This window comes from Lolium rigidum, chromosome 2 (genome assembly GCF_022539505.1).
Source record: "Lolium rigidum isolate FL_2022 chromosome 2, APGP_CSIRO_Lrig_0.1, whole genome shotgun sequence".
In the NCBI taxonomy this organism is placed as follows: Eukaryota; Viridiplantae; Streptophyta; class Magnoliopsida; order Poales; family Poaceae; genus Lolium; species Lolium rigidum.
Window position 1 is genome coordinate 151,557,815 of NC_061509.1, and position 12,011 is coordinate 151,569,825.

Consider the following 12,011-nt stretch of genomic DNA (forward strand, 5'->3'; position numbering starts at 1 on the left):
CCCAACATTGTCTATAGGAATAGAAGCGTGCGTAGACATCAACAAGATAGCCAGAAAATTTGCATCCAGAAATCGGATGAACGTCAGCGTTGCCGGTAGAATAGTCTTAGTTAGAGCCGTCCTCACATCCCAAGAAATCTACCACATCACCTCCACTGACCTCGCAAAAGAGGTCATACAAATAATCATTGCTCGCAAAAGAGGTCATACAAATAATCATTGCTCTTATTCGTGCATACCTGTGGTGGGGTGTGATAAGATCACTGGTGAAAAATCTAAAGTTAATTGGGAAAAGGTATGCTGCCCCACCAAGCTTGGAGGCCTAGGTATTCTCCATCTCGAAAGATTTTTCGCCCCTCTCCGGTTAATATGGCAATGGCTCGAATGGGTTGATGAGATCAAGGCGTGGATATGGCTTGAAAATCCTTGTAATGAAGAAGATTGGGAAATATTTGCCGTGGCTATTTTTGTCATGATTGGAAGTGGAGAAAGGCCAAGTTTTGGTCCTCTCCTTGGATTCATGGTCATGGCCAATAGCTAGAGGACATTGCATCCAAGCTTTACAAAAATATCAAAAAGGAAGGCATGCACGGTTAAGAAAGTTCTGGACGACAACTTTTGGATCAACAGATTGATAACCCTAACCCTAAAGCCTAAAGCCTAACCCTAACCCTAATCCTAAACCCTAAAACCTAGCCCTAAACCTAGCCCTAATCCTAACCCTAAACCCATAAACCCTACCTCAACCCTATTAGGTTACAAGGAAAAAAAACACATAATTAGGGTGCCCTGTTTAGAAAGGTTAGGTAGGATTAGAACGAACTTCATTATGTTGGTTTACATGCATAAGTCAACTTTTTTAGGAATGACTAAAAATGTTAACTAAAGATTTTATTTTCTAAATTAAAGAGAGTGCAAGCAACAAAATCGGAACGAACCAACAAAAAGTTTGTCACTTCCTTTGTGCGGCAATTTTCTTTTTGACCTCAAGTGGTCTACGCTTTTGTTTATTTCTACAAGTATCAACCAAAAAATAACCTCTTTGTAGTTTCTTAATGAAAACATAATTTTTTAGGGGAATTTACGTTTTATTTTCGGTGGAGTGTCGTAGGAACTTCCATTGTGATCTGGGTTTTTTTTTGGGCGATGGTTGTGAGATGAGCTTTGCAATATGGACTAGTTATTTAATTTTCTCAATAAGAGTAGAATTTTGCCAGCCATATAAATCATTCTTTATGGATCAACAAGAATGTTTATAGGAATTTTCATGTAACAGGGAGTATCGAGCCACAGACGGTGGCCAATTGCAAGTGATAAAGTGTGCCTAGCTAGATTATAGGCTTCAAAGTTAGAAGCTCAACTTGCATTCATGACATTGGACAGTTTGTGCCTTGATCTCAGTGATCACATGGCCATATCTTCCCAAGCTGCCATCCCCAAAAGTCTGCAGCTGCACCTGTGTCTCCGTTTTTTGACATGTATGTATACGTATGTACATGTACTCTACGAACTCTTGTTAAGTATGTTTTTCTTTAGGGCCTATGGTCCAGTAGGTATGTAGCTCTTTTTTATTCTTGAGGTAACGTTACTGGGCCTTCCAGGGCATATGGGCTGCTATTTCCTTGTTGGGCTTTGTCAGAGCTGCCAACGGAAGGAAAGGCGAAAGCAGTGTGCTCCAGGCTCCACCGCTCCAGCGTCAAAACGTTGCGCTGCTGCTTCGTTGGTTTAGTCCCACCTCGCTGCCTGGGAGACGAGAGGCGGTCGAGGGAGCTATAAAAGGAGGCGGAGGCTGCCGTTCCAAATCATACCTTTCTCGGCCTTTTGGCTAAGATCAAGTGTAGTATCTGTTCTTATCAGTTTAATATCTGATATGTGGGCCATTGGTCCACAACGATATTAAATTTATTTTTTGTGGGGGAGAGGCCACTACAGTAGCTTGCTGCTGGGCCTCTCAAGTGTCGCCTGGGCCTTGCACTACAGCCCAGGCCCGGCGCACCCCAACCAATTCAAACTGAAAAGTTGTATGAACTCCTTCACTGTAGTTCAAAACTTCGGCTGCAAAATTTAGATTTGCATAACTTGTAAACTTTAGCTGAAATTTCTGGATTGATGCGATCGGTAGGGTTGCCTTCAGTTACGGCTCTATAATCTCGACTGCATGATACTGCAATGCTAACGTACAGTTACCTCACTTTTACTCTTCTGAACTAAACGGTTGCCGAATAAACACTGATTCAGTAGACCAAGTTTGCTGAAATGTAGATCTTGCTCGAATCTTCCGCAAGCTACCATGGTTGGGGATGATGATGAGCAACGAAAAATCCTGTAGCTATTTGCAGCTAGAACTCAGTCCTCTTTATTCCATATATATACAAGGTAGCGCACAGTACTGTTGCCCACTCCAACAGTCCAACTGATATAGATTCAGCCAAAGTAATGTGGAATGTTTAGGGGGGAATTCTGATGCTCTGTAAGATATGCACTAGAAATAATGAAAATGCATGTAACCTGTTCTAGAGTTCATGTAGATGCGGTGCTAAATAGTTTCCCTAGTAGTATATTTTTTGATCTTTCAGCTTGCTCCTGAGCAGTCGTTTTGATCTTACCCCTTCTGCTCCCGATACTGTCAGAAAGCACCTCAAGGGGCTTGCAAATAGTACATTTATTTTGCTATAATACGTCGTCTGATTAAAAATCAAGATGAGATTTGAGTAGAAATTTTACTGAGTTTTGGTTAGCATGCAATTCGCAGGAAGGTTCAACTTTACGCTGCGCTGCGGCGTGTGCCAAATTGGCATCTTTGGTAAGAAGATGATGCCCTCAAGTCTCAACTGCACAATGTTTTTACTAGTATGCAAGTATTTCTTTATCAGTAATACTGAAACCCCTTTTATTTCTGTGCATGCTATAGGAAGCTGTCGAACATGCCCAAGCCACCGGGCATGTCAACTTCCAAGAATTCAAATGACCGTACTAGTTCAGTTGTTGTACACTGACATTTGTTCCATTTATTTTCGTCTTCGGCCGGATATAGTACATTATGTTGTAAAGAATTAATTTGATATTGACTGTTAATTTAAAGAATCCAAGATCCATTTGAGGTTGGTAACGGAGCAAAGACAAGGTTTTGGTCGGACAGGTGGCTTGAGGGCCGAAGCATTGAGCAGTTGGCTCCTAACCTGGTGGCAATGCTGAGGCCAGGAGCTAAAGAGATGTCTGCGGCCACGGCATTGGTTAACGACGGATGGGTGACAGAGATCAGGGGGACGCCTTCTATCCCGGCGATTGTTGAGTATCTGGACATCTCGGTCGTACTGCAAGGAATACATCTAAATGACGATGCAGATCGTTTTACTTGGAAACTGACGATGGCAGGAAAATATAGCGCTAAATTTGCTTATCTTGCTTTCTTTTTGGGGAGAACCAGGGAGCTAGCTGCGAAGGAGCTCTGGTCAGCTAGAGCCCCACTCATTTAGAAGTTACACATGTGATTTGCTATACAAAATCGACTGTGGACGGTGGATCGCCTGGCAAGACGTGCTTTGTTGCCAAGAGCAAGAAACGGTGGAACATATCACAATACAATGTTATTTTTCTAGGCAGATTTGGTACATGCTGCTCCTTGACTACAGATTGCACCGTTTCACTCCGGGTGCAAATGCAGAAATTGCGCCATGGTGGAGTTCACTCTCCGAATAGTGCCAATGAACAGAACAAAGGAGATCAATGCACTGGTTCTACTAGTGGCTAGAAGCATGTGGTGGAAAGGAATAGTAGGGTGTTTGCAGTGGCGGAGCTAGCCCAAATATCGAGCTTGGGCAAAGATCAGTGTGTGGCCATCTTGAGCACGATTTGCCCTAACAAATGCTTACTTAAGCTAGCTATTTCCTTAATCGATCAAAAGGAGTTCTAGTGCTGGAGCCCGGGCAGCCGCCCGGGAATGCCGGGCCTTGGCTCCGCCACTGGGTGTTTGACAAGTTCGCCACAATGCCGGCCGAAGTTTGCAGGAAAATCATAGAGGAATTTGAGCAATGGAAAAGAGCGAAGTTGTGTGGAGTGGAGAGGACGGGGGAATAGTCCCTTAGGTGTTAGCGTCAGTGTGTGGATTGAGGCTAGATCGCATGTGATCGTAGCCTCTAAACTCTTGTAAATGTTGTTTTCCTCTCTTTCTTAATATAGAAGACACGCGGTTCTCACACGTGTTCTTGAAAAAAAAAATCCATTGATCAATGGTGTTAAGTATTCTTGCTTCTTGTGATTTTTTGTGTGAAGATCACAAACCTGCATGCATGTTTTCGCATGGAAATTTGCAGGTGCATGGTATTACTACGCTATGTGCATAAGTCAATATTGTTAGAAATGAATAAAAATGTTAATAAAAGATTTTTTTATAAACTAAATAGTACAATCACAAAATTGGAATGAACCAACAAAAAACTTGTCACTTCTTTTGCGGGGATTTTTTTTTACTTCAAGTGGTCTACGCTTTTGTATATTTCTCCAAGTATCAACCGAAAAATAACCTCTTGGTAGTTTATTAATGAAAACATCATGTTTTTTTAGGGAAAAATACCCCTTCATTTCACTGGAGGGTTGTAGGTTTCCATTGTGAGATGGGTTTTTTGGTGATGCAGAGAGTTTTGCAATCGGGACTAGTCATTCAATTTTCTGAGGTAGAATTTTGCCCACCATAAAATCATTCTTATTGATCAACAAAAATGTTTATACGAATGTTCATAGAATAGGGAGTGCGCAGCCACAGATGGCGGCCAACTCCAAGTGATAAAGTGTGTCTTGCTACATTGTGGTCTTCAAAGTTAGAAGCTCTCGCGGTTAAATTATGTGATTGGGTATGGGAACTACCATCAATATCAACGTAAAAAAGGTGTCTTTGCGGCCCCATAAAGCATGGTAGAGGCGTACGACAAGAAGATCCATTGTCGTCCCTTCTCGCTGTCTTTGAAATAGACCCCGATCAACCATATCCTTGCTAAGGTAACCTCACAAGGTCTCCTTCACCCTCTTAGGGCATGTCCAATGCAAGCTCTAAGAGAGACACTAAGGAATTAAACCTGACCGTTTTGCATCAAGTCCTGACCGTTTTGCCTCGTTCCTGGCAGTTTCGCCATAGTCGATGCATTAGGAAGAGGCATGTGCTAGAAAAATAGGCACGAAATTCGGCTAGCTAGCGCAGACGCTTATATGCATGCACCAACTGTTTGCTTAAGCGCCTAGCTAGAAGGCTAGCGTCGTACATGCCCTTAGGGGGAGAACCCCGATGGCGCGTACCTACCTCTATGCCAATGATGCCGCAGTTTTTGTGGCCCAACAAAGGAGATATTTGTTTCCTTTCATATATCCACTCATGCTACCTTTGGAGATTTCACCGGGCTCAAGGCCAACTATCAAATATGTCTTGTGGCGCCAATTAGATGTGATGATATAGATCTTGATGATGTCCTCCTATTCCCGGCCGAACAAGTTCCCAATATGATACTTGGGCCTACCTTTGAGTGTCACTCGTTTTAAGAGAGGATTTACAACATCTTGAAGACAAGATAGCCAGAAAATTTGCATCCAGAAATTGAAAGAACATCAGCTTTGCCGGTGGAAGAGTCTTATTTAGAGCCGGCCTCACATCGCAAGCTTGGAGGTGGTAATGTCACTGGTGAAAAATGTAAAGTTAATTGGGAAAAGGTATGCCACCCCACCAATCTTGGAGGCCTAGGTTTTCTCCATCTCGAAAGATTTTACGCCGCTCTCCGGTTAAGATGGCTATGGTTCGAATGGGTTGATGAAATAAGGCGTGGATAGGGCTCGAAAATCCTTGTAATGAAGAAGATCGGAAAATCTTTGCGGCGACTATTTTTGTCATGATCGGAAGTGGAGAAAAGGCCAAATTTTGGTCCTCTCCTTGGCTTCATGGTCATGGCCAATGCCCAAAGGACATTGCATCCAAGCTTTACAAAAAAATCAAAAGGAAGGCATTCACGGTTAAGAAAGCTGTTGACGAGAACTTTTGGATCAATCGAAATGATATCTCCCATGGTTTGGACATGGAGAACATTCAACAATTTTTTATTCTTTGGGAGTTGCTGTCCTAGGCAATTGCCTAAAACTTCCTCTATATTAATGAAAATAACAAATGGCCGGATTAGTGATCTCTGGAAACACATCGCCCTGGTAAATTCCATTGCTGTAACGAAAAAAGTCTGCAGCTGCACCTCTGCCTCCCGTTTTTGACATGTATGTATACGTATGTACTCTAAGAACTCTGGTCCAGTATGTAGCTCTTTTTTATTCTCGTGGTAACGTTACTGGGCCGTCCTGAGCATATGGGCTGCTATTTTCTTGGTAGGCTTCGGTGCTGCCAAACGGAAGGCAAGCGCAGAAGCCGTGTGCTCCAGCGCGAAGCTCTGCTGTTGCTTCGTTGGTTTAGTCCCACCTCGCGAGCGAAGAGTGGAGAGGCGGTCGAGGGAGGCTATAAAAGGAGGGGCAGGGCATCAGGAAAATTCATACCTTTCTCGGCCTTTTGGCTAAGATCAAGTGTAGTATCTGTTCTTATCAGTTTAATATCTGATATGTGGGTCATTGGTCCACAACGATATTAAATTTATTTTTTATGGGGGAGGGGTCACTACAGTAGCTTGCTGCTGGGCCTCTCAAGTGTCGCCCGGGCGTTGCACTACTGTCCGGTGCCTGGCGCACCCCAACCAAATCAAACTCAAAATTTCTGTTTTCTGCTTTGCTGTGGCTTGAAAATTGCAACACAGCAATTGCCCAAGCTTGTCAGCAAAGTGTTGTGTTTGAGATTGCTCCATCTCTAGGTTAACTTCAGTGTGGTCACTCTCCTTGCTAGAAAAAAGTAACAACAGTCTGGATTGCAGTAGATTCCAACCGTAGTATTTTGGCCCAATCTTGTTTCCCTGTGCAATCGATGTACAAGATGGTCTATAGTTGATTGGTTAAATTACTCAGTACAGCTCTAAAATCTCAGGTTGCATGTTTACTACTATGCTAAATTATATACACATATCTCTGAAACTTGTATGCAGTACACTTGTGAAGGTGCTCACCTTCTGATCAGTTCCAGATTGTTTCTGCCGATTGTTCCATCGCTTCAGTTCCTTCAGTTTTAGTTTTCTGAACCGAGAGTCCAGAGAATAGACCAGACGTTTCCGAGCAAACAGTGATTCAGTAGACCAAAAATGCAGATCTTGCTGGGGTCTTTCTCGAGCTATCATTGTTTCGGATGATGCTGAGCAACGGAGAATCCTATAGCTATTTGCAGCTAGATTCAGTCCTCTTTATTACATATATACAAGGTATCGCACAATACTCTGCCCGTTCCAACTGAAATAGATTCAGCCAAAATATTTGGACACCGACGATACGGTCATAGAGCACTCGTGCTCCAAATAAAACACTGAAGGAAACAAAGAGTAGAAATCCGTTCTTAGAGCATCTCCACTCGTCCCCCCGACGAGGCCCCCGGCGAGCGTTTTTTCCATCCGGACGGCGTAATTCGGCCCAGTCGCGCCCCCGGTTCCTCGTTTTCGTCCGGATTTGGGCCTAAATCCATCCGGCGATCCCACGCACCCCCGGCCCCCGGGAGCGCTCGGGGACTCCGGACGAGTGAAAAGCGGGGAACGGCCCGATCCGTCGGTGACTCGACGCACGAACCCCACCGCCACGTCGCTCAAAATCTCCCCCACCCCTCGTATCTCTCTCGCCGCCGGCACCACCCCGCCGGCTTGTTGCCCGGATTGCGCCGCCACTCCTTCCCCACTCGCCTATATTCCGCCGTGTTTGGACGACGGTCTATCTGACTGCTCTTCCGCCGGCCTGTTTTCCGGCCTGCTTGCTCGTCGTCGCTCGCGGCTCGGGTTGCCTCGACCACGCCCGTCAGGTGTTCGTCCATTTGCCTCGCCGGCCATGGACTCGGACGAAGAGGAGGATCATTTGTTTCAGCACTTGTTAAACATTGTACTGTTATCGCCGAATTTGTTTCAACAATTCTCGTCCTCTTGTTTGCCGAACTTGTTAAATTTTATGTTGAATTTGTTTGAAATATGTCAAATGGTCGAGGTTGGGGGTTTCCTGCCGGGGGGTGATCGGAACTTCGGCGCTCCCCACGCCAAATCTTCATCCAATCCGGACGAAAATTTCGCCGGATTTGGACGTGGGGAGCGCCAACGAGTGGGGATGCTCTTAGTGAGAAAAGAAACAGCGAGTGTCTGACACTCTATGTCAGGCTTCCAGAAAGAAGCATGTTTCATTGCTAATAATCTCAGCTATTGGTCATTATATGTTGTTTCTCGATGTGCCGTATTATCACTTATCAGCATAGATTTTGGCATGGACAACAGTCCAGCGTGTCAAGTGTCAACATATTTCTCTTTGTTGCTTCATTCTTCCTCACCAAATTACACAGAAGTGTAATGAAACGATCTGTCTTTCAGCACAAAAGAAAATTATTTGTTGCAGAGTTCAGTAGAAAAGAAATGAACAGTTCAGTGGTCTTGGCCCAAATGTTCAGAACTATGTAGCAGCATTTCTGTGGACATAGATTTGGTACTCCTGGGCACCAGTGCTCCTGCTATTTTAGAAAAAATAAAAATTATATTTATGTGTTTCAAAAAAATAGAAAAAAAATCATGGTGTAGCCAATGAATTGTCCCATAAACGTGTAAAATTTCAATTTTAAATACAAAAAATTCTGGACTACACAAAAATAACAAACGTGTGGATCTGGGTATGCATATTTCAAATCTCTAAATTTGAACATATTTTGTCTTTTTTGTGTAGTTTAAAATATAAAGAATTTCATATTAAAATTTTGCACGCTTGCAGGTTCCGTCATTTATTATGTCTAGATTTATTTTCAGATTTTTTTAAAACAAATATGTATGATTTTTAAATTTTTTTAAACAGCAGGAGCACTGATGCCCATGAGCCAAAACATTTTTCGCATTTCTGTTTGGATACTTCATAGTTTTCTCTGAGCCTCTCGCGTGCCACCTGGGCGTTGCCCTGCAGCCCAGGCCTGGCGCATCACAACCAATTCGAACTGAAACTTTGGAAGCGGTATCTTTCACCGAGTACATTGCAAAAACACATCAGAGGCTTGGCAAAGCTAGGAAGGACCTGAGGTCTCGATTACAGGAGCGGTTTGGTAAAACGACAGATAATGTGGTCAATATTTTACATGAACCATGTGTACTGTTAATTTAATGAACACATTGACCAATGCATCGAGTAGTCTGCTTTTTTTCTGATTATAGAAGGAAACTTAAAGACAATCATGTGTATTTTATCTTCATGTTTTTTTTTCCATGGTTTAGATGAGCTTTAAGTTCTACTGCTCCTCTGAGGTTATCTTAGAGCATCTCCAACAGGCGCGCTATAAATCGGCGCGCTATACCACGCTGCCGCCGTGCTGTAAACCGATGGCGCGCGCCGGAGGCTCCATTTTGCAGCACGCGTTGGCGCGCAAAAAAAACACCTCCGCCGGACGCTGTATTTTGCAGCACGCGGGCGCGGCGCAAATAACAAACAAACACAACTATGCTTCGAACAAGATCAAAAAACCATAAATTCACAAATAAAATGTACCATCCAAATACAATACATTGTTCACACCAAATACAACACGTCCAACATACAACAATACAACATAGTTTTGAGACAATACAACACATAGTTTTCAAACAAATACAACAAGTATGCAACTACTGTTGCCCATTCCAATTCCACCATTCTTCCATGAGATCTTTTTGAAGCTTATCATGTGTGTCGTTGCACCGAATGACATGGTATGAGGCAATGAACGGGGCAATCCTATGTGCGGACCTCCTCACTTGCACGGGAACCCCCATCAAGTCGTAGTGGGTATGATCCACATCTTTCCCGCGATCATCCTCTATAATCATGTTATGCATGATGACACACGCGGTCATGATATACCAAAGGCATTCTTGATCCTAAAATCTAGCCGGTCCTCTAACAATGGCAAATTGTGCTTGCAAAACCCCAAATGCTCTCTCTACATCTTTCCTAGCCGCCGCTTGAGCATTATGGAATTGGGTTTGCTTCTTACCTCTTGGTTGAATAATCGACTTCACAAATGTTTGCCACGGCGAGGAAGTAGCCATAGCTGTACTTGTGTCCATTTGCTTCGAACTCCACCAATGGACCTTCCAGCATTGCAAGTCTTGTCATTAGTGGTGACCGTTGAAGAACATTGATGTCATTGCAAGACCCGGGCATTCCAAAAAAAAGCATGCCATATCAAAGGCTCTTGGTCGGCCACCGCTTCAAGGACTATGGTGGCATCCTTCTTGTACCCTTTGAATTGTCCATGCCATGCCGCCGGACAATTCTTCCAACTCCAATGCATACAATCAATGGAACCAAGCATGCCGGGAAACCCCCGGTTGGCGTTGATCTCCAAAAGCCTTGCCGTGTCTTGAGCATTGGGGGCTCTCAAGTATGTGGAGCCAAAGACATTGACAATTGCAACGACAAAGCGCTTGACACACAAGATAAAAGTGCTCTCTCCCATGGCCAAATGATCATCAACAAGATCCGCCGGTATACCATATGCCAACATACGCAAGGTGGCGGTCACCTTTTGATATGTGCTATGACCAAGTTCTCCGGCGGCATTCCTCCTTTGCTCAAAGAAGCGATCATACTTGGTCACCTCCGTTGCGATGTGCTTGAACAAGTTGAGACTCATCCGGAAACGCCGCCGAAAATAGCTATTGGGAAATATTGGATTCTCATTGAAATACGACCGCATCAACTTCTCATGCACTTCAATCCTTTCTCTCCACAACTTCTGTTTACCGAACACCGATACACCAAATTTTGGCTTCTTAACGGCACGGTATGCTAATAGTAGCGATATGTTCTCCTCTTCCTCTTGGTCGAACTCGTCGTCCGATAAATCGTATGATGAACTCTACAAACATACATATGAAACTATTATAGCTAATTGGCTAGTACAAATCACATCCTAATTGAGGCCGGTCGGCGGAGGTGCATACCTTGCGAGCAAATCGGCGAGCACCACGGTCGCGCCATGTTGTTAGCAAGCTCGAAGATGACGACGACGACATGGCGACGGCGGCGCGGAGGACAACGCGATGGCGCCGAGAAGGAGGAGGTGGAGGAGGAGCACCGGCTACTGCCCGTTGCTGGCGGCGGCGCGGGTGTCACAGAGCGGCGGAGCGTCCGCCGCTGCCGGTAGGGGGGCGCGGGTGAGGCGGATCTACGCCGCGGCGGCGCGCAGCAGCGGGGCCTGCGGCGGAATCGACCGGCGGCGGCTGGATTTCGCGGCGGCGGGCGGTGGGGAAATGAGGGGGTGGGCGCGGGGGGGGGGGGTTCCTGCCGTTGGCTTTTTCGCGCGTGGAAGAGCGATGCCGCGCGCTGTAGCCGACGCGTCACATATGGCGCTCCGAATTGTGCAAAACAGCGCGCGCCCAAAAAAATTTGCAGCTCTGCGGCGTTTACCGCCCTACTGGACCCAAATCCCTCCCGCGCTGCATACCGGCCGTTTTTTACAGCGCGGCCTATATAGAGCGCCTGTTGGAGATGCTCTTATGCCTTTGGGCCATTTCACTTCCTTTGCACGTGGACATTTTCTTTTCAGTTTTAATGAAAGCAGTCAGCCCTGCATTCATTGTATATTATAGCATCTCCCCCGAGGCGTCCAATAGCAGCCCGATAGCTTTTTCGAGGCCGGGGACCAAAATGAGCTCATACCGGCATGCCCTAGAATCACCGACACGTTTTCCAACCCAATAGAAGCGTCGGCAACCCCGTGCCGGCCCCTCGTCGAGGGCGCGGACCGGGCGCGCCGGTTCCTCGTGACACGTCAGAAACCGTGTGTGGGCTCCGCCTGGCAGCTAGACGCACCGCTTTCTCCACCTCCCACCCACGCCGGAGCTGACTCCCACCCCTCTAGTTCGCCACCGTCGCAGTCGCGCCCCTGCTTGCAATAGACA

General features: G+C 45.4%; 2 non-coding genes across 2 annotated transcripts; both read left to right on the forward strand.

Annotated features, from left to right (window-relative positions):
• Nucleotides 1–1,804: 1,804 nt before the first annotated feature.
• On the forward strand, nucleotides 1,805–2,001 carry LOC124693805. The gene has a single exon (XR_007000261.1). It is a non-coding gene; the product is annotated as a U2 spliceosomal RNA (small nuclear RNA).
• Nucleotides 2,002–6,515: 4,514 nt separating this feature from the next.
• On the forward strand, nucleotides 6,516–6,713 carry LOC124693963. The gene has a single exon (XR_007000401.1). It is a non-coding gene; the product is annotated as a U2 spliceosomal RNA (small nuclear RNA).
• The last annotated feature ends 5,298 nt before the right edge of the window (nucleotides 6,714–12,011 follow it).